The following is an 18,935-nucleotide window of genomic DNA, read 5'->3' on the forward strand; positions in this document are numbered from 1 at the left end:
GAGGATGTGGAGAAACGGGAACCCTCTTGCACTGTTGGTGGGAATGCAAATTGGTGCAGCCGCTCTGGAAAGCAGTGTGGAGGTTCCTCAGAAAATTAAAAATAGACCTACCCTATGACCCAGCAATAGCACTGCTAGGAATTTACCCAAGGGATACAGGAGTACTGATGCATAGGGGCACCTGTACCCCAATGTTTATAGCGGCACTCTCAACAATAGCCAAATTATGGAAAGAGCCTAAATGTCCATCAACTGATGAATGGATAAAGAAATTGTGGTTTATATACACAATGGAATACTACGTGGCAATGAGAAAAAATGAAATATGGCCTTTTGTAGCAACATGGATGGAACTGGAGAGTGTGATGCTAAGTGAAATAAGCCATACAGAGAAAGACAGATACCATATGGTTTCACTCTTATGTGGATCCTGAGAAACATAACAGAAACCCATGGGGGAGGGGAAGGAGAAAAAAAAAAAAAAAAAAAAAAGAAAAAGAGGCTAGAGTGGGAGAGAGCCAAAGCATAAGAGACTGTTAAAAACTGAGAACAAACTGAGGGTTGATGGGGGGTGGGAGGGAGGGCAGGGTGGGAGGGAGGGCAGGGTGGGTGATGGGTATTGAGGAGGGCACCTTTTGGGATGAGCACTGGGTGTTGTATGGAAACCAATTTGACAGTAAATTTCATATATTAAAAAAAAAAAAATACTCCATAAGTATATCTATTAACAGGGGATAATATTCATTATATAGGGTTGTTTCATTTATCTCTTGCTGCATAATAAATCTCCCCAAATCTTAGTGGCTTAAACCAAAAATGATTAATTTCTTCTGATACTGTGGGTTAGCAATCTGGGTGGTTCTGCTTGTCCTGTCTGAAATCACTTATACATCTCTAGTTATCCCATGGCTTAACTGGGCTAATGAACTCAAGATGGCCTCCCTCATCTGAACGGTAGTCCATGCTGTTGATTGTGGTGCCTCAGTTCTTCGAGGCACCAGAATTTACGGTGTCATGTCTATGTCATCCCATGGGTCAAAGCAGGTCACAAGACTACTCTAAATCCAAAAGATGAGGAAATAGACTCTACCTCTTGATGAATAGAGCTACAAATGATTTATCACCATGCGCACGATCTATCACAAGTAACAAGTAAAAGACGCAGGTTATAAATAGCTTGACTCGATTTTCTGTTATTGATACACACACATAAATACACAGATAATATTCTTGAAGGATATATGCAAAAATATTACAAGCGAGCTTTTAATGGATGGTAGGGTTATGATTAGTTTTGTGGGATTTTTGTATGAGTGATATGATTATTATTATCTAATTTTCTACAACTAATCAATTGTGTAATGAATTTAAGAGAGATGTCTTAAAATACTAATCATCGTGTTTTCTGTGTGCATCCCTACTCTGCTTTCTTATAGGTGTTTTTAGGGTCTACCTCAAAGGAGGATTTATTAGTTAAGATACATTAGAGTAAGTTGAAGTAATGAACTAAGCCCTAAATATCAGTGGTTTGATAAAACAAAGATTTTTTTTTCTTGCCCACATTTATGTCTAATGAAGTTCTGTGATGCTGGTATAGGACTCTGCTCCACATAGTTGCTTCAGGGACTCATTTTGATACTTCCATCTCAAAATTTCATTGGTTGCATAATTTTCACAGCAGGGCAAGAGCAAGCTGGCAGGTTGGGAATTGGTTTTTAAATGCTTTGACCGAGAAGTGACACACATCCTTCTGCTCACAACCCTTTGGTCAGAATGAGTCCCATGACCTGCTACATAACCTTCAGGGGGCTGTGACATGTGGAGGGACACATGGACATTTGGTGAGCAATAAATATCTCTAACATATATTCCCTCATGGTCATTAATATTTTCTCCCTCAACTTTCCATACATCAAATATCTCTTCAAAAGGGGTGAAATTCCATCCAGTTATTACATTAAACTAAAAAAATTAGGATGATACACATTAATCTCTACGTCAGCTCTGAATGTACTCCTATTACTATAGAGTCCTGTTGCATCCACACCACTCCTGAAACAGAATGCTATGGGCACCAGTGACAGTCACAGCAAAGTTTTTTTTTTTCTTTTCAACGTTTATTTTTATTTTTGGGACAGAGAGAGACAGAGCATGAACGGGGGAGGGACAGAGAGAGAGGGAGACACAGAATCGGAAACAGGCTCCAGGCTCCGAGCCATCAGCCCAGAGCCCGACGCGGGGCTCGAACTCACGGACCGTGAGATCGTGACCTGGCTGAAGTCGGACGCTTAACCGACTGCGCCACCCAGGCGCCCCTTATATTTAGCAAAGTTTATTTCAATGAGAGGCAAGGCCAACCAATCAGGACCGACACTCTTGATTACAGTGCGGCCTCGAACAGTCGGGGTATGGAGTTTTTATAGCCGACCACATTGTCTTATCATCACCTGGGAACAGAGCAAAGAAATAGTTCCCAGATGGGGGTGGAAACAGTTCAGACCTTCTGTGGTTAAGCCGGTTAAGCCACAACCCGTTGACCACCTTGACCCTGCCTCTGGTGCCACTTTTTCAAAGTTCTCAACATGCCCTTGCCCCAATCCAATCAAACACTAATCCAGTTGATTTTTTCAACTTGAAAAACTTTTGTTCCCTTGATTGATAGGACAAGGCTGTTATCTCCTAACCTACAGTGTCAAAACAAAGCTGTTACTTCTCAAGGCTACAGGTTAGCCCTACAATTTAACCCTTACAGTCCTATGAACTAAAAGACAAGTTTGCTTCCACAAACCCAGGCTGAAGTAGTATAAGATGGCAGGAGAACTACAATCCGTACTTCCTTTTAGAAACAGGAATGATGGAAGGCATGTCAGCCACCTGTCTACAGCGATTCTGAAGAACCACCTGCAGACACTGGGGCTAGACTCAGCTCTCCCCACAGAGCTTCTTCATCCATTGTTCTCATAAGCCCTGACTGTGCCTTTCTGTGAGGTTTTTCTTTTTTTTCTTTGTCCTCTTTGGCCACTTCTAAAGAAGGCATTGAATTTACCTTTTGGGAGAGTGTATGGATTTTGAAACTTAATTCCTTTCACTTGAAATTTGGGAGCCTGAGTCATTTTACATCTCTGTCACAAGCATGTAGTTTCCTTGATAGGCAACTCTCTTGAAAATTTCATAGGCTTTTATTAGAATCCAGTCAGTTACACAGTCTAGTAACTGAACTGACAGTTATATTTGAGATTTAGTTCCCAGATCTGCTGTATTTCTTTGCTATTTTTTCCTCTCATACTCATCTCAAACTCCCTTTCTCTTTCCTTACTTAATGATGGATATCCTTGAATCCATCTAGAGCAATGGAGAGATAGAAGGCCACACCCTTAATCTAGTATTTTCCATGAAGCATTTTAATTTAATCAATTTTAACTGATTGATAAATTTTATTAGGCATGATCTGCTCAATTTTAATCTCATTATGTATAGTTTAGGTTTTGAAAGCACAGTCTCTTTTCTCTTTCATTTCTTCTTATAATCAGTAAATTGTTTCCTGAGAATCTTATCTTTTTCTGATATTTACATGTCAGATTCAACTCAAAATAACCAATGCACATGCTAATTTTCTTTTTTTACAACCTCTTCCTTTAGAACTACCTGCTTACTACTCAATTGTCTGCTTTTCAAGTTACGTCCTGTAACTAGTTACCAAATATTTTGCCATTGCTTAATAAAAATGGCTATATTTTTAGCTTTGATATCACTTTCCTTGCATTGTGCTGTGTGATTACTAAGCCAATGACATACCTTAGGATTTTGTTATGGAAACACCCCATGCCTGGCATGAATTCTGCATTCACTCAATAGGCTAGACTATGCTACATTAATAAATTTACACTAAAATATCTGGTTTAACACAACACTAGTTTATTCATTGCTCATACTTGATGTCCGACAAAACAGAAGTTCCCTTACAATGCAAGTACTTACAGCCCCAGGCTGACCAATTTTCCTTTATCTTATAATGCTACTATTTCATCATATGACTTTATAGTTGCTTCAGAAAGGGAAGAGGAAACCATCTACTGGCTCTTAAATGTAAGGGAGGTGGGAAATAATAAGAAAATAAGCATTTGTTTAGTAATAAATATCTGTGTGGAATAAATTCAGCGGGACCCTTACCTAGTGTTAGTCCAACACAGGAAGATGAAGTTATTTAGGAATTAAAAATATTACTGACAAATACTGTATCATCATTGATTTTATGGTACCAATCATAATATCTTAAAGATCAGAATGTATTTTATGTCTCCTTTTCTAAGAGTCTATACCTGTAACAATATTAAAGAAAAAGTTTTCCGTATGCAGTATGATACTCGCTCTTCTTTTTTCTTATTCCCCCTGAGATGAAATAATTACGAGCAGAACTTCATACAGTATTTTATTTTTATCTTTAAAGATAGAGGTGGTGGAGATAAGTAGAGGGAAGACTACATCCTCTTAAGTTATTTTCTCCTCAAGGTCAGGGGATTCATAACATTTACTTCTGGAAGTGACTAAAATTTTTTTTTTTTAATGTTTGTTTGTTCGTTTATTGAGAGAGAGAGAGAGAGAGAGAGAGAGAGAGAGATAGAGACAGAGTGTGAGCAGCCAGAGGGAGAGAGAGACAGAATCCAAAACAGGCTCCTGGTCCTGAGCTGTCAGCACAGAGCCCCATGCGGAGTTCAAACTCACAAATGGTGAGATCATGACCTGAGCGCAAGTTGGATACTTAACCTACTGAGCCACCCAGGCATCCTTGTTTTGAAAGTAATTTGACAGGTAATCTAGTTCAAATTCTTATTTTAAAAGGTGAGAAAGAAGAGACTTAGAGTGACTAAATGACTTATCAAAAGTCACCCAACTAGTTGCTATTGGGAAATGTGAAGAGTCTAAAATTTTACCCTGTTTGCAAGCTAATAAGCTTGCCTTCTGCCCCTTTATAAATGTTGTTAGAAGACGCAATACGTCTGCATCAGGGGCAAAAGGCGTAATTACAACAAGAAGCAATAGCCAGAGTTTCATGTTCATTTGAATCTCTTCTCTTTGTCCCCCAGTTTCTGTGCAGGTTGGCCTAGATGTCTGGTCTTCCAGTGGACGTGTTAGGTAGAAGCTAGATATGAGCAGTGGAAGGAACACCCCAGAGATAAGAACGTGAGAAATAGGTTACACATTAGAAGTCCTGGGGCACTACATCCTGGCCCCGGGGCTTCCAGGACCATGGGGCTAACAGAAAAAGAGCTGCAAGTGCACAGCAAGTGCTCTCCTCTTCCACCTTTGCCCCAGGGTAACCCCTAGATTTATGATAATGCATTTGCATTGTGGTGGTAGTCCCTTCCCCCCATGAGAGAAAGATGCTGGGAGGCTGACCTTAGAGAGTCAAACACTCCCCTTCCCAACCTTGTGGGAGGAGTCCCAAAAATGTTTGGAAGCAGCCTCCATTAGAGACCACCCTGTCCTTGATGCAGGACCCAGACTCAGGGAAAAGGAAAGGACCCCTGTAGCCTCAGGGCATTTGCCACCTCTGGGCCTGCCCGCCCTTCCACCTTGAGAGTGTAAGATCCTCGATAAAGCTGCTTTGTGCTTTCACTGTGGCGCTGATCTCTAATGCTTTATTGCGTCAGTGCCAAGAGCCCAGACACAATGGCTTTTCGTGCTGACAGATTGTGTTTCAGGAGAGGAATGCTGAGCTCTCCACTTGGGGAATTCGCTGCTTTTATAGTGAGCAGGAGCAAACTGCTGTTTGTCTGGAGAGAGGCATTACCTCATTTTTCAAAGCTCCTTGCTGCAAACATGACCCTGATAAATGGCCCTAACTGGGCCATTAAGGGACTTTCATTTTTGGCATACCTGGCAAGAATGTGGAGAGATGCTCAGTGCCCCATGGTGGTGGATTGCTGCTTCCAACAGTTGGTAGCAAAGTTTACACTAGAATTTGCTCTCTCAATTCCTGGTTTACTAAACTGTCCATAGCACTGTGTCGGAAGACAAAAACCTTTTTATTTTTTTTGAATTTATTTTGATTTATTTATTTTTAAATATAATTTATTGTCAAATTGGCTTCCATACAATACCCAGTGCTCATCTCAACAAGTGCCCATCACCCACTTTCCCCTCTCCTCCCTACCCCCATTAACCCTCAGTTTGTTCTCAGTACCTAAGAGTCTCTTATGGTTTTCCTCTCTCCCTCTCTGTAACTTTCCCCCCCCCCCATCACTTTCCCCATGGTATTCTGTTAAGTTTCTCAAGATCCACATATGGGTGAAAACATATGGTATCTTTCTCTGACTGACTTATTTCACTTAGCATAATACCTCCAGTTCCATCCACATTGCTGTAAATGGTCAGATTTCATTCTTTCTCATTGCCAAGTAGTATTGCATTGTATATATAAGCCACATCTTCTTTATCCATGTGTCAGTTGATGGACATTTAGTCTCTTTACATAATTTGGCTATTGTTGAAAGTGCTGTCATAAACGTTGGGGTACATGTGCATCAGCACTCCTATATCCCTTGGGTAAATTCCTACCAGTGCTATTGCTGGGTCATAGGGTAGTTCTATTTTTAGTTTTTTGAGGAACCTCCATACTGTTTTCCAGACTGGCTACATCAGTTTGTATCCCCACCAACAGTGCAAGAGGGTTCCTGTTTCTCCACATCCTCTCCAGCATCTATAGTCTCCTGATTTATTCATTTTAGCCACTCTGACTGGTGTGAGGTGGTATCTCAGTGTGGTTTTGATTTATATTTCTCTGGTGAGGAGTGACGTTGAGCATCCTTTCATATGTCTCTTGGCCATCTGGATGTCTTCTTTAGAGAACTGTCTATTCATGTTTTCTGCCCATTTCTTCCCTGGATTATTTGGTTTTTGGTTGTGGAGTTTGGTGAGTTCTTTATAGATTTTGGATACTAGCCCTTTATCTGATAGGTCATTTGCAAATATCTTTTCCATTCTGTCAGTTGCCTTTTAGTTTTGCGGATTGTTTCCTTTGCAGTGCAGAAGCTTTTTATCTTGGCGAGGTCCCAGTAGTTCATTTCCTTCAATTCCCTTGCCTTTGGAGATGTGTTGAGTAAGAAATTCTGTGGCTGAGGTCAAAGAGGTTTTTTCCTGCTTTCTCCTCTAGGGTTTTGATGGTTTCCTGTTTCATATTCAGGTCCTTTATCCATTTTGGGTTTATTTTTGTGTGTGGTGTAAGAAAGTGGTCTAGTTTCATTCTTCTGCGTGTCGTTGTCCAGTTTTACCACACCACTTGCTGAAGAGACTGTTTTTATTCCATTGGATATTCTTTCCTGTTTTGTCAAAGATTAGTTGGCCATACATTTGTGGATCCAATTCTGGGTTCTCTATTCTATTCCATTGGTCTATGTGTCTGTTTTGTTATCAATACCATGCCGTCTTGAGATTACAGCTTTGTAGCAGAGGCTAAAGTCAGGGATTGTGATGTGTCCCACTTTGGTTTTCTTCTTCAATATTACTTTGGCTTTTCAGGGTCTTGTGTGGTTCCGTATAAATTTTAGGATTATTTGTTCTAGCTTTAAGTAGAATGCTGGTGCAATTTTGGTTGGGATTGCATTGAATGTATAGATTGCTTTGGGTAATATTGACATTTTAACAATATTTATTCTTCGAATCCATGAGCATGGAATGTTTTTCTTTGTGTCTTCTTCAATTTCCTTCATAAGCTTTCTATAGTTTTCAGCATACAGATCTTTTACCTCTTTGGTTAGGTTTATTCCTAGGTATTTTGTGGTTCTTGGTGCAACTGTGAATGGGATCAGTTTCTTTATTTCTCTTTCTGTTGCTTCATTATTGGTGTATAAAAAATGCAACCAGTTTCTGTACATTGATTTTATACCCTGTGACTTGGCTAAATTCATGTATCAATTCTAGCACTTTTGGTGGAGTCTGTCAGGTTTTCCATGTAGAGTATCATGTCGTCTGCAAAAAATGAAAGTTTGACTTCATTGTTGCCAATTTTGATGCCTTTGATTTCCTTTTGTTGTCTGATTGCTGATGCTAGGACTTCCAATACTATGTTAAACAGCAGTGGTGAAAGTGGACATTGCTGTTGTGTTCCCGATCTCAGGGGGAAAAATCTCGGTTTTTCCCCATTGAGGATGACATTAGATGTGGGCTTGTCATAAATGGCATTCATGATGTTTAAATATGTTCCTTCTATCCTGACTTTCTTGAGGGTTTTTATTAAGAAAGGATGCTGTATTTTGTCAAATGGTTTTTCTGCATCTATTTACAGTATCATATGGTTCTTATCTTTTCTTTTATTAGTGTGATGTGTCACATTGTTGATTTGCAAATATTGAACCAGTTCTGCAGCCAAGGAGTGAATCCCACTTATTCATGGTGAATAATTCTTTTTATATGCTGTTGAATTCAATTTGCTAATATCTTGCTGAGAATTTTTGTACACATATTCATCAGAGATATTGGCCTGTAGTTCTCTTTTTTTGCTGGGTCTCTCTCTGGGAATCTGTCTTGGGAATCAAAGTAATGTTGGCTTCATAGAATGAGTCTGGAAGTTTTCCTTCCATTTCTATTTTTTGGAACAGCTTGAGAAGGATAGGTAATAACTCTGCTTTAAATGTCTGGTAGAATTCCCCAGGGAAGCCATCTGGTTCAGAACTCTTATTTTTTGGGAGATTTTTGATAACTGATTCAATTTCTTCACTAGTTATGGGTCTGTTCAAGTTTTCTATTTCTTTCTGTTTGAGTTTTGGAAGTGTGTGGGTGTTTAGGAATTTGTACATTTCTTCCAGGTTGTCCAGTTTGTTGGCATATAATTTTTCATAGTATTCTCTGATAATTACTTATATTTCTGAGGGATTGGTTGTAATAAATCTATTTCCATTTGTGATTTTATCTATTTGGGTCCTCTCTCTTTTCTTTTTGAAAAGCCTGGCTAGAGATTTATCAATTTTGTTTATTTTTTCAAAAAACCAACTCTTGGTTTCATTAATCTGTTCTGCTGTTTGTTTGTTTGTTTTTGGATTTCATATTGTTTATTTTTGCTCTGATCTTCATTATTTCTCTTCTTCTGCTGGGTTTGGAGTGTCTTTGCTGTTCTGCTTCTAATTCCTTTAGGTGTGCTGTTAGATTTAGTATTTGGGATTTTTCTTGATTCTTGAGATAGGCCTGGATTGCAATGTATTTTCCTCTTAGGACTGCCTTTGCTACTTCCCAAAAGGTTTGGATTGTTGTATTTTCATTCCCATTTGTTTCCATATATTTTTTAATTTCTTTTCTAATTGCCTGGTTGACCCATTCATTCCTTAGTAGGATGTTCTTTAACCTCCATGCTTTTGGAGGTTTTCCAGACTTTTTCCTGTGGTTGATTTCAAGTTTCATAGCATTGTGATCTGACAGGGTGCATGGTAGGATCTCAATTCTTTTATACTTATGAAGGGCTGTTTTGTGACACAGTATGTGATCTATCTTGGAGAATGTTCCATGTGCACTCGAGAAGAAAGTATAATCTGCTGGTTTGAGTTGTAGAGTTCTAAATATATCTGTCAAGTCCATCTTGTCCAATGTATCATTCAGGGGCCTTGTTTCTTTATTGATTCTCTGTCTAGATGATCTGTCCGTTGTTGTAAGTGGAGTATTAAAGTCCCCTGCAATTACAACATTCTTATCAGTAAGATTGCTCATGTTTATGATTAATTGTTTTTATATTTGGGTGTTGCCAAATTCGGTGCATAGACATTTATAATTGTTAGGTCTTCCTGATGGATAGACCCTGTAATTATTATATAATTCCCTTCATCATCTCTTATTACAACCTTTAATTTAAGGTCTAGTTTGTCTGATATAAGTATGGCTACTCCAGCTTTCTTTTGACTTCCAGTAGCATGACAGATAGTTCTCCATCCCCTCACTTGCAAATTTTTTTTTTTTAACGTTTACTTATTTTTGAGACAGAGAGAGACAGAACATGAACAGGGGAGGGTCAGAGAGGGAGACACAGAATCCGAAACAGGCTCCAGGCTTTGAGCTGTCAGCACAGAGCCTGACGCGGGGCTCGAACTCACGGACCGCGAGATCATGACCTGAGCCGAAGTTGACCGCTTAACCAACTGAGCCACCCAGGCGCCCCTCCATCCCCTCACTTTCAATCTGAAAGTGTCCTCAGGTCTAAAATGAATCTCTTATAGACAGCAAATAGATGGGTCCTGTTTTTTTAATCCATTTTGATACCCTATGTCTTTTGGTTGGAGCATTTAGTCCATTTACACTCCGTTAGTATTGAAAGATATGAGTTTAGAGTCATTGTGATGTCTGCAGGTTTCATGGTTGTAGTGATGTCTCTGGTACTTTGTTGTCCTTGCAACATTTCACTCACAGAATCCCCCTTATGATCTCTTGTAGGGCTTGTTTAGTGGTGATGAATTCCCTCACTTTTTGTTTGTTTGGGAAAACTTTTGTCTCTCCTATTCTGAATGACAGTCTTACTGGATAAAGCATTCTTGGCTGCATATTTTCCCTGTTCAGCACATTGAAGATTTCCTGCCACTCCTTTCTGGCCTGCTAAGTTTCAGTAGGTAGGTCTGCTACTACCCTTATGTGTCTACCTTTGCATGTTAAAGCCCATTTATCCCTAGCTGCTTTCAGAATTCTCTATTTATAGTTATATTTTGCCAGTTTCACTATGATATGTCATGCAGAAGATTGATTCAAGTTACGTCTGAAGGGAGTTCTCTGTGCCTCTTGGATTTCAATGCCTGTTTCCTTCCCCAGATTGGGGAAGTTATCATCTATGATTTGTTCAAGTACACCTTCAGCCTCTTTCTCTCTTCTTCTTCTGGAATCCTATGATACAGATATTGTTCTGTTTGATTGAATCACTTAGTTCTCTAATTCTCCCCTCATATTCCTGGATTTTTTTAATCTTTTTTTCAGCTTCCTATTTTTCAATAATTTTATCTTCTAATTGATCTATTCTCTCCTCTGCCTCTTCCTTCTGCACTGTAGCCTCAATATTTTGCACCTCATTTATAGCATTTTAAAAAAAATTCATGGCTATTTTTTAGTCCCTTGGTCTCTGTAGCAATAGATTCTCTGCTGTCTTCTATGCTTTTTTTTCAAGCCCAGTGTTAATTTTATGACTATTTTTCTTAATTCTTGTTCAGTTATGTTGCTTAAATCTGTTTAGATCAATTCTTTAGCTGTCACTTCTTCCTGGATTCATTTTGAAGGGAATTCTTCTGTTTTGTCATTTTGGCTAGTTTTGTGTCCCTTATGAGTTTTAAAATTTTGTTATGTGCTCTGCACTTGCAAGCACTGCTATATTAAACATGGGTTATACACTGTCAAGGGCCTGGCACTTCAGGAGATGTTTTTTGGAGAGTGTTATTTTCCCTTTGTTGTTGTGACTTTGGTTATTTTATTTCCCTTCTTGTATTTATGTATGGACCCTCCACCAGGTGTGCTATGATTTGTTCCTTGAAGTAGCCCTATGGTCCCTCAGGTTGTCTCAGTTTCTCCCTGGTATATTCAGTCTCTTTTCCTTCCAGACTTTTGGGTTCAAAGTCCTTTGGCTTCAGCCCTTCTTTGTTTGAGAGACGCAGGAAGTACAGATCCCCCTACTTCTCTGCCATGTTGGCCTGGCCCCCAACAAAACCTTTTTAAACAGTATCTTCATTCTGGTTGAAGCCCTCTTTATTAATTATTTTCCTTTTTGGAAAGGGCCCATATTTTGTAGTCCTATTGAAATATTTAATATTTTTTCTGTTAATGATCTGATTGGTAACTTAGGTCATGTATTAGGTAATGTGACCCTAAATTATTTCATATATAATAAGATCTAGTCAAGGACCAGCAAATTTGTGCCAGCAAATCCTGAATTATAGGAAATTTGTCCTTTTAAAATGCTGTATTTTTCCTTCAACTTGTTTTATACTTTGTTTTTGGTAGTCAACATTTACAGATCTCCTACCTTGTGTCCATCTATACTTGGAGTGTAGGTTATATGACAAATTACAAGTCTTGACCTCATAGTGCTTATAAGACCCATGTGTAAGGAAGTGAAAAACAAAAATGAAGAAGCATATGCTAAGAGTAGATTGAGCAGTATAGAATACAGGTTTATGGGATCCCAGAAGAGTTAGAGATTTCTTGCCAGCTGTGGTCAGACAGGATTCATTGGTGAAATGGAGAAAGTAAGATAGCTCCTAGAGAAGGGGGACACAATGAGTACTATTACTCTTTGCATTCTCTGTTATTTTGAAAGTAAATATTAAGGGTTATTCTTAAATGGCAACCATATAGGCACTTTCCTCATCTGTTTTATTCACTGCTCAATATTCAGTTCTTAGAAAAATGCCTTGCCTGTGTTAAAAACTCATAGAAACACTAATGAATGAAGAAATGATGGTTAAAGACGTGCATGATTTGTACTATTTGTCTTCAACATTCATTTTTTGCATAGCCCACACATTCATGCAGTATACATTCATACAGAGACAATTTCTCATTCATTGAATTGGGTCTTTCATATGGTTCCTGGCCCTGAGAAAAAGGACTTGATGTCAGCATGACACTACAGGGACATTTTTTTTTTTTAATGTTTACTTATTTTTGAGAGACAGAGAGAGAGAAAGAGGGAGAGAGACAGCCCGTGAGTGGGGTAAGGGCAGAGAGAGAGGGAGACACAGAATGCAAAGCAGGCTCCAGGCTCCATGCTGTCAGCACAGAGCCTGATGTGGGGCTTGAACTCACAAGCTGTGAGATCATGACCTGAGCTGAAGCTGGATACTTAACCTACTGAGCCACCTAGGTACCCTACAGGGACATTTTTTTAGCCAACTATGAATCTTCCTCAGTTGAACCCAAATATTTCTTATTGTCTTGGATCATGTGGCTTGGATCATGTATACTCATGGAGTGATTTTTTTACCTTATTATATATCCCACTTATTCCCCCACTCACTCTTAACTGTAGGCTCAGGGTTGTGGAGGCCACATAAGTGCTGGTGGCGAATGGTGCAACAAATCCACTGTTAATAGCAGTGGACACAGCCTTCTTTTATCTTTTTCATAGTGCATACTGAGCTCTGTTGACAGAGGCTTGAGGACCAGGGATAGCTTCAACACCCATATAAAATGATACTAGATCTATGGGAAGGAAACAAGAATGGATCAAATTTCTGCAGTTCCCTGGGGCACCTGGTCTTCCTCCTACCTGTTACCCATTCCTGACAACTCCCCATTCTTGTCACCATGTTGCTTGGCAGTAGTGTCCCAACTATTATTATTATAATTAAATAATATGTAATAAATCCTTATATATTATTAGCTGCTGAAACATAATATTTTTTGTTTATATGGGGATAAAACCATCTTGAAGCCATGTATGTTCAACCTTCAATATTGGAGTTTCAAATATATATTCAGAAATATAGGAGATTGCTTATGTTTTGTTCTTGGACTATAGGATTTACGTCTACTACTAATGATATCTATGCAATTTTCTAGTGAAAACTTTAATTTTTTTAATGTTTATTTATTTTTGGAGAGAGAGAGTGAGCGAGTGTGTGTGTACGCACATGAGTTGGGGAGGGGCAGAGAGAGATGGAGACACAGAATTGGAAGTAGGCTCCGGGCTCTGAGCTATCATCACAGAACCCCAAGTGGGGCTCAAACTCAGGCGTGGTGAGATCATGACCTGGGCAGAAGTCAGATGCTTAACCAACTGAGCAACCCAGGCACCCCTCTAGTGAAAACTTTTAACTGGGTGAACATAGTCATAATAATAATTTGTGAGAATAGGAAAAATGAAATAAATTAAACTTAGTAACTAGTGGGATGTCTTTAGAAGTATTTGCCATACACATCATGGGGCAGTCAATTTAAAAATATTAATTAAAAGGAATTGCTAATTAAAAGTCTTATACCATTTTAGAAACCTTTTCTCATATAATGAGAGCCACATTTTCACATGGCTTTTTATAACATTTTCATTTTGCTCATGCTTTGTGAATCTAGTGAATCTAACAAGGATCAAAGTGACACTCACCTTCCTTGGAAGGAAGCTATTAAATTAGATGTTATAACTTATAAATTCACTTACTTGTGCTGAGAGATTCATTCTGTAGAAACGTCCTTCTGTTTCAAAATCTTATTGTTGCAATGATGTAGATTTCTGAAGGGAAAATAAAATGGGCAGCCTGAAAGAAATGCCAGATGGCCAGGCATTGCACAGAGAGATCTGAAGCCAGGTGTAATGCCAAGCAGTGCTTACTAGGATCACAGTGGGGGTAGGAACAAATGAAGGATTGCCCTTAGTCTGAATCTTTTATGTCTATGTTAATTCTAGGGACTTATGAACATTGTAGGCCTGTCCACAGTTGGGAAGATGGGAACTCTACAGTTTTGTTTCCCTATTGGATTCACTCTGGGCCCAGGTAACCTAGAAGCCAGAGAACCTGTAGGTGTAGATATTGGCTTGGTGGAATGTTATGATATAGTCAAAGAGTAATCAGTAGGTATCAACTTTTTCACTTTCAGATGTTAGCTAAACCCCTAAAGCCCTGACAAAACTCAGCTCTCAAGGGAATCTCAGATGCTAAGTACTGAATATTTGTTTCCCTTATAAATGCCTATGTTGAAATCCTAACCCCAAAGATGATGATGTTAGAATGTGGGGACTTTGGGAAGTGCTTATGTCATGAGGGAGAGCCCTCATGAATAAGATTAATGTCTTATGAAAGAGTTCCCAGAGAGATCTCAAACCCTTCCCCTATGGGAGGACACAGTGACAGGTTGCCAGCCAAACCAGGAAACGGGCCCTCACCAAAACATGACCATGCTGATGCTTTGATCTTGGGCTTCCCAGCCTTTTACAGTATGAGAAATAAGTGTTTGTTGTTTTTAAGCCACCCAGACTGCAGTATTTTGTTATGACAGCCTGAATAGACTAAGGCATCAGATAAATTGAGAATGTGAATCTAGATATTTGTTAATAGTGCTAAAGGATTATGAATCAAATGATATCTGGGTAAACCTAGTAAAATACCACAAATCATTCATTCATTCATTCATCCAATAATTATTCACTGGTTCTTAGGAGTACCAGATATTCAACTGGGCCCTGGAAGAGACAAGCAGATTAAAGACATGGTCCTAGTCCTCAAGAACCTTGTGATTTAGGTGAACAAACATTTTTTTTTTTCCTTGAAATTTTTGTATACACAAAAGAGGGCCATTTATGTGGCCAGTTCTTGGATTTCCCCATGTAGCATACCTACCTATTTGAGCATTTTGTTAGCCAATGTACTAATATACAAATTCTTGACCATTCCTCTACACAATTTAATGTAAGAGGAGGTTTCACAGTTTAGTAGGAGCAGTGTTAGGAATAGTTGGTTGTAAGCTAGACAGCCTTACCACTTCCCCTGCCTAACAACAAAATTACCATTAAGTTATTCAGAAAATGTTTGCAAAAAGCCTTTCATAGAACTTATCTCTAGAAAAATAGAATTACATTTACATCAGTGGTGGACTATTGACAAGGTGCTGGTAATCCCTGAAGATTGAGAAGGAAACAAGGCTTTATTTTTATCTCTTTAAGTGATTAAGTTTTCATCAGTACTTTTATGCAGTGTGTGTAGGTGGAGGAAGCCATAAAAGGGACCCAAAACATATACAACAAACAATTTTTGTTGATTGGAAAAATAATGGTAAAGATAGAGTGAAAACAAAACTAAGAGGTTATTAATTAATAAATATTTACTTGGTAACCACTATGGGAAAGACACTTCTGAGCACTGCAGGGGATAGAAAAATGGCCATGGCCTTTGATCCCTACATTCCAGGAGGTTGTAGTCACTGGGTATAGGAGTACAACCAATCTATATAATTGTAGCGCATACCATAATAGGTTAAATGCTTCTATAGCAAAGAGAAAAATAAAAGGATAAAAGGTTCAGGAAAAGAGAGAATCTGGTTGAGTATGTGTTTGGGGCTTAAAAACACTGTTAAGATTAGTGAAATGGGATTTCTGCTGTTTCAGGATGGATGACATTTAAGTCAGCAGACATGGGCCGAGGTGCAGAAGTAGGAAAAAGCACAGTTGAGGAAATGTCCAATAAGTCGGGGAGTTCAGGGCATACTTTGGGGATAAATGGCTGATAAAGCTAGAAAGATAGTATGGAAAAAGGTTACACATATTTATTTATGTTTTTAATCTCTTTTTACCTGTTTTCTTTTTGAAAAGAATCTAAATCTTTCCTCCTATCTTACCTTCCTCTTTTTTTTCTTCTTGAATTTGCAGAGAAAAATGTGTCCTCCAAATAATCATTTTGTTTAATTGTAAGGTTATTAAATGCATTTGATCCAAGTGTCTATTATATGTGATTTTCAAAAGTCACAACAGTGAAATAGTACTCATAAGTCTATAGTGTAGCAAGTCTTAGAAGATCAAAAAAGAGAAAAAAGAATAAAAGCTGAGCTTTAAATGTATGGATATGAAACCAGGTGGTTTTCCATAGCAACATTTTTCCCCATAGACATACAGTTTTGATGCGTTGCCTTTTAACTTCTAGTGGATTAAAGATAAAACCTCAGAGTTGAAACAGATCAGTAATTAGATTTTTCCCAGTCTCTTTACTTTAAGGAAGAAAGCAGGCTACTCTCTATCTCGAGTTACTTTATTTTTGGCTCACCTTATAGTTGTTTGGCTTTGAGACATTTCATGTTTAGATTAAGCATGCCTTTGGGCAAATTTGATTTTTATCAGGGTAATTCCAAAGCATGTTGAATTCACAAAGTTAGAAGTATAAAAGCTTATTTCTGATCACCTTTAATAGGATAATATTGGTGCCTTTTGTTAATTTTTAAAAGTAAGATCTTGGATAGTGTAATTATTATCATTCCATCATAGATTAGTTTTGTTCAAGTGCTTGCTACTTAGAATTATGAAAAACCACAAGTGATTGCTATTGCCAAAACTTGGCTGTTACTTTTGTGGTTAATATTAAACCTGTTTTCAAGTTCAGATTGTATTTACTTTATGTATAAGTCTAATTTTTAAAAAAAATTTTTGCATGACAAGAAATTGTCAGTGTGTTTCTAATTCTCAGTTTCCAAAATCAATCATCCACCCTAATTGTGTTCTGGTCACTTATATTAATGATTGTAAAATAACATGTTGAAAATTGTCTTATTTGTTCTATATATAGCCAGGAAAAAAAATCTGTCTGCATGTCAATATGCTCTTAAATTTAAAGTTCCTCCAAACTAAAAAAAAAAAAAAAAAAAAGAAAAAGAAAAAGAAAAAGGAATTGTAATTTTGTATAATTTTAATATACTTACTTTGTGGCATTTATTATGAAAATAAGTTTGCTTTTATAATAGTCATAATTAATTAAACTTTTATTTAGACATTTCTTTTAACCCTTCCTATGCTACTTAAAATGTATTTCTCTTTTTGTTACTCTAACAGTTAGGTTAGATTTTATAATATTTGGTTTAAACTTATAATAAGAACCTTGAACAGTAATCATATTTTCTTTTATTTTCTGTTTTGATTCAGTGAATAAATTCTTTAATTGTTAAGATGCCACCTCAGCATTATGTTGAAACGAAAAAAATCGGGAATTGTTTACTGTAATTATTAAGCTGCCAATGTCTTTACAAAAAGATGTTTCTGCCCAAATGAGTATTACTGATGTAAATAACATAAAATACACTCAAACTGTTTCCACAGGAGGACAGAACAAAAGTACATCTGCCTTGAATTGATATGAAAAATAATTTAATTGGCAATGTACTTCTCTATACCAAGAAATAGACTCACCAGTCTATAGTATCCATCATGGGAGAGATCAATTAGATGTCTCTTTAACAAAAATATAAAAAAAGAACTGTTTTGCCCCTCAGATGAAATGATTTCCTCTCTGACCAAAAAACCAAACCAAAACAAAACAGAAAAAAACAAAACAAAAAAACTGCACAACAAGATGAGTCAATCCAATCTTACACAATTAATACTCTTACCTAAAGAATGGAAGCACCTTATTATGATTGAGTTCCTAGATTGCATTTTTTTTTTCTCATCAGATTTTAGGTTTGTTCCTGAGGATGGAAAATGCTTAGGTTTGTGTACTTGCCAAAGTATGTACCCAAAGCTATCAGTAGCTCCTTTCTTTGTTCATATGCTAAAATTGGAGTGCTTAAAATTTATAAGGATGGTTTAAATGTTAAAACTAAGCATGCATAGAGATCTAGGCAGATATCCAGTCCATAGACATGGAATAGCTTTTTTTGATGGAGTTTTCTTATTCCATTAATACTCTTGAGTGATTCAGTTCCCTGGAGGCTATCCTTGATGTACTTGTGGAAAGGCTGACATTCTTAGAATTTCAGTCATACAGTGCAACTGGTATTGTTGGAAAATTACACAGAAGAAACTGTCCTGTTCTATATGGCTAAGCTCTGGTAGATAAATATTTAATGAGTTCCAAAGAATATCAGTCATTAGTATTTATCATTACTGGTATGGAATATAGCTAAATATAGCTGAATACAACTCAGTATTTTTGACAGCACACAATGGGAAAAATAAGCTTTGAGGGTGTTTTGTTTTCTCCTGATTGATTTAAATTCAAAGGTATAGCTTTCTTGTCTGTATCAACATTCCACTGAATACAAAGATTGTTCAGCGAAAGTGCACAAGACCAGCATGTCTAACATCATTCCCTGCTCGGTTGAGAAAATCATGATGCAAAGAGAACTTTGCCCCTAATCTGTATCCTTTGACTTTTGCCAAATTCTTATTCCTAACTATTTCTAGGGCTTATTGGGTAAAATAACACTTAATATTCGTTTGATATAGATGCTTTAACTATGACAATAATTTCTACTTAAATGAATACATGTATTATATGCAAATT

The sequence above is a fragment of the Panthera onca genome, chromosome B3 (genome assembly GCF_046562875.1).
Source record: "Panthera onca isolate mPanOnc1 chromosome B3, mPanOnc1 haplotype 2, whole genome shotgun sequence".
Lineage (NCBI taxonomy): Eukaryota > Metazoa > Chordata > Mammalia > Carnivora > Felidae > Panthera > Panthera onca.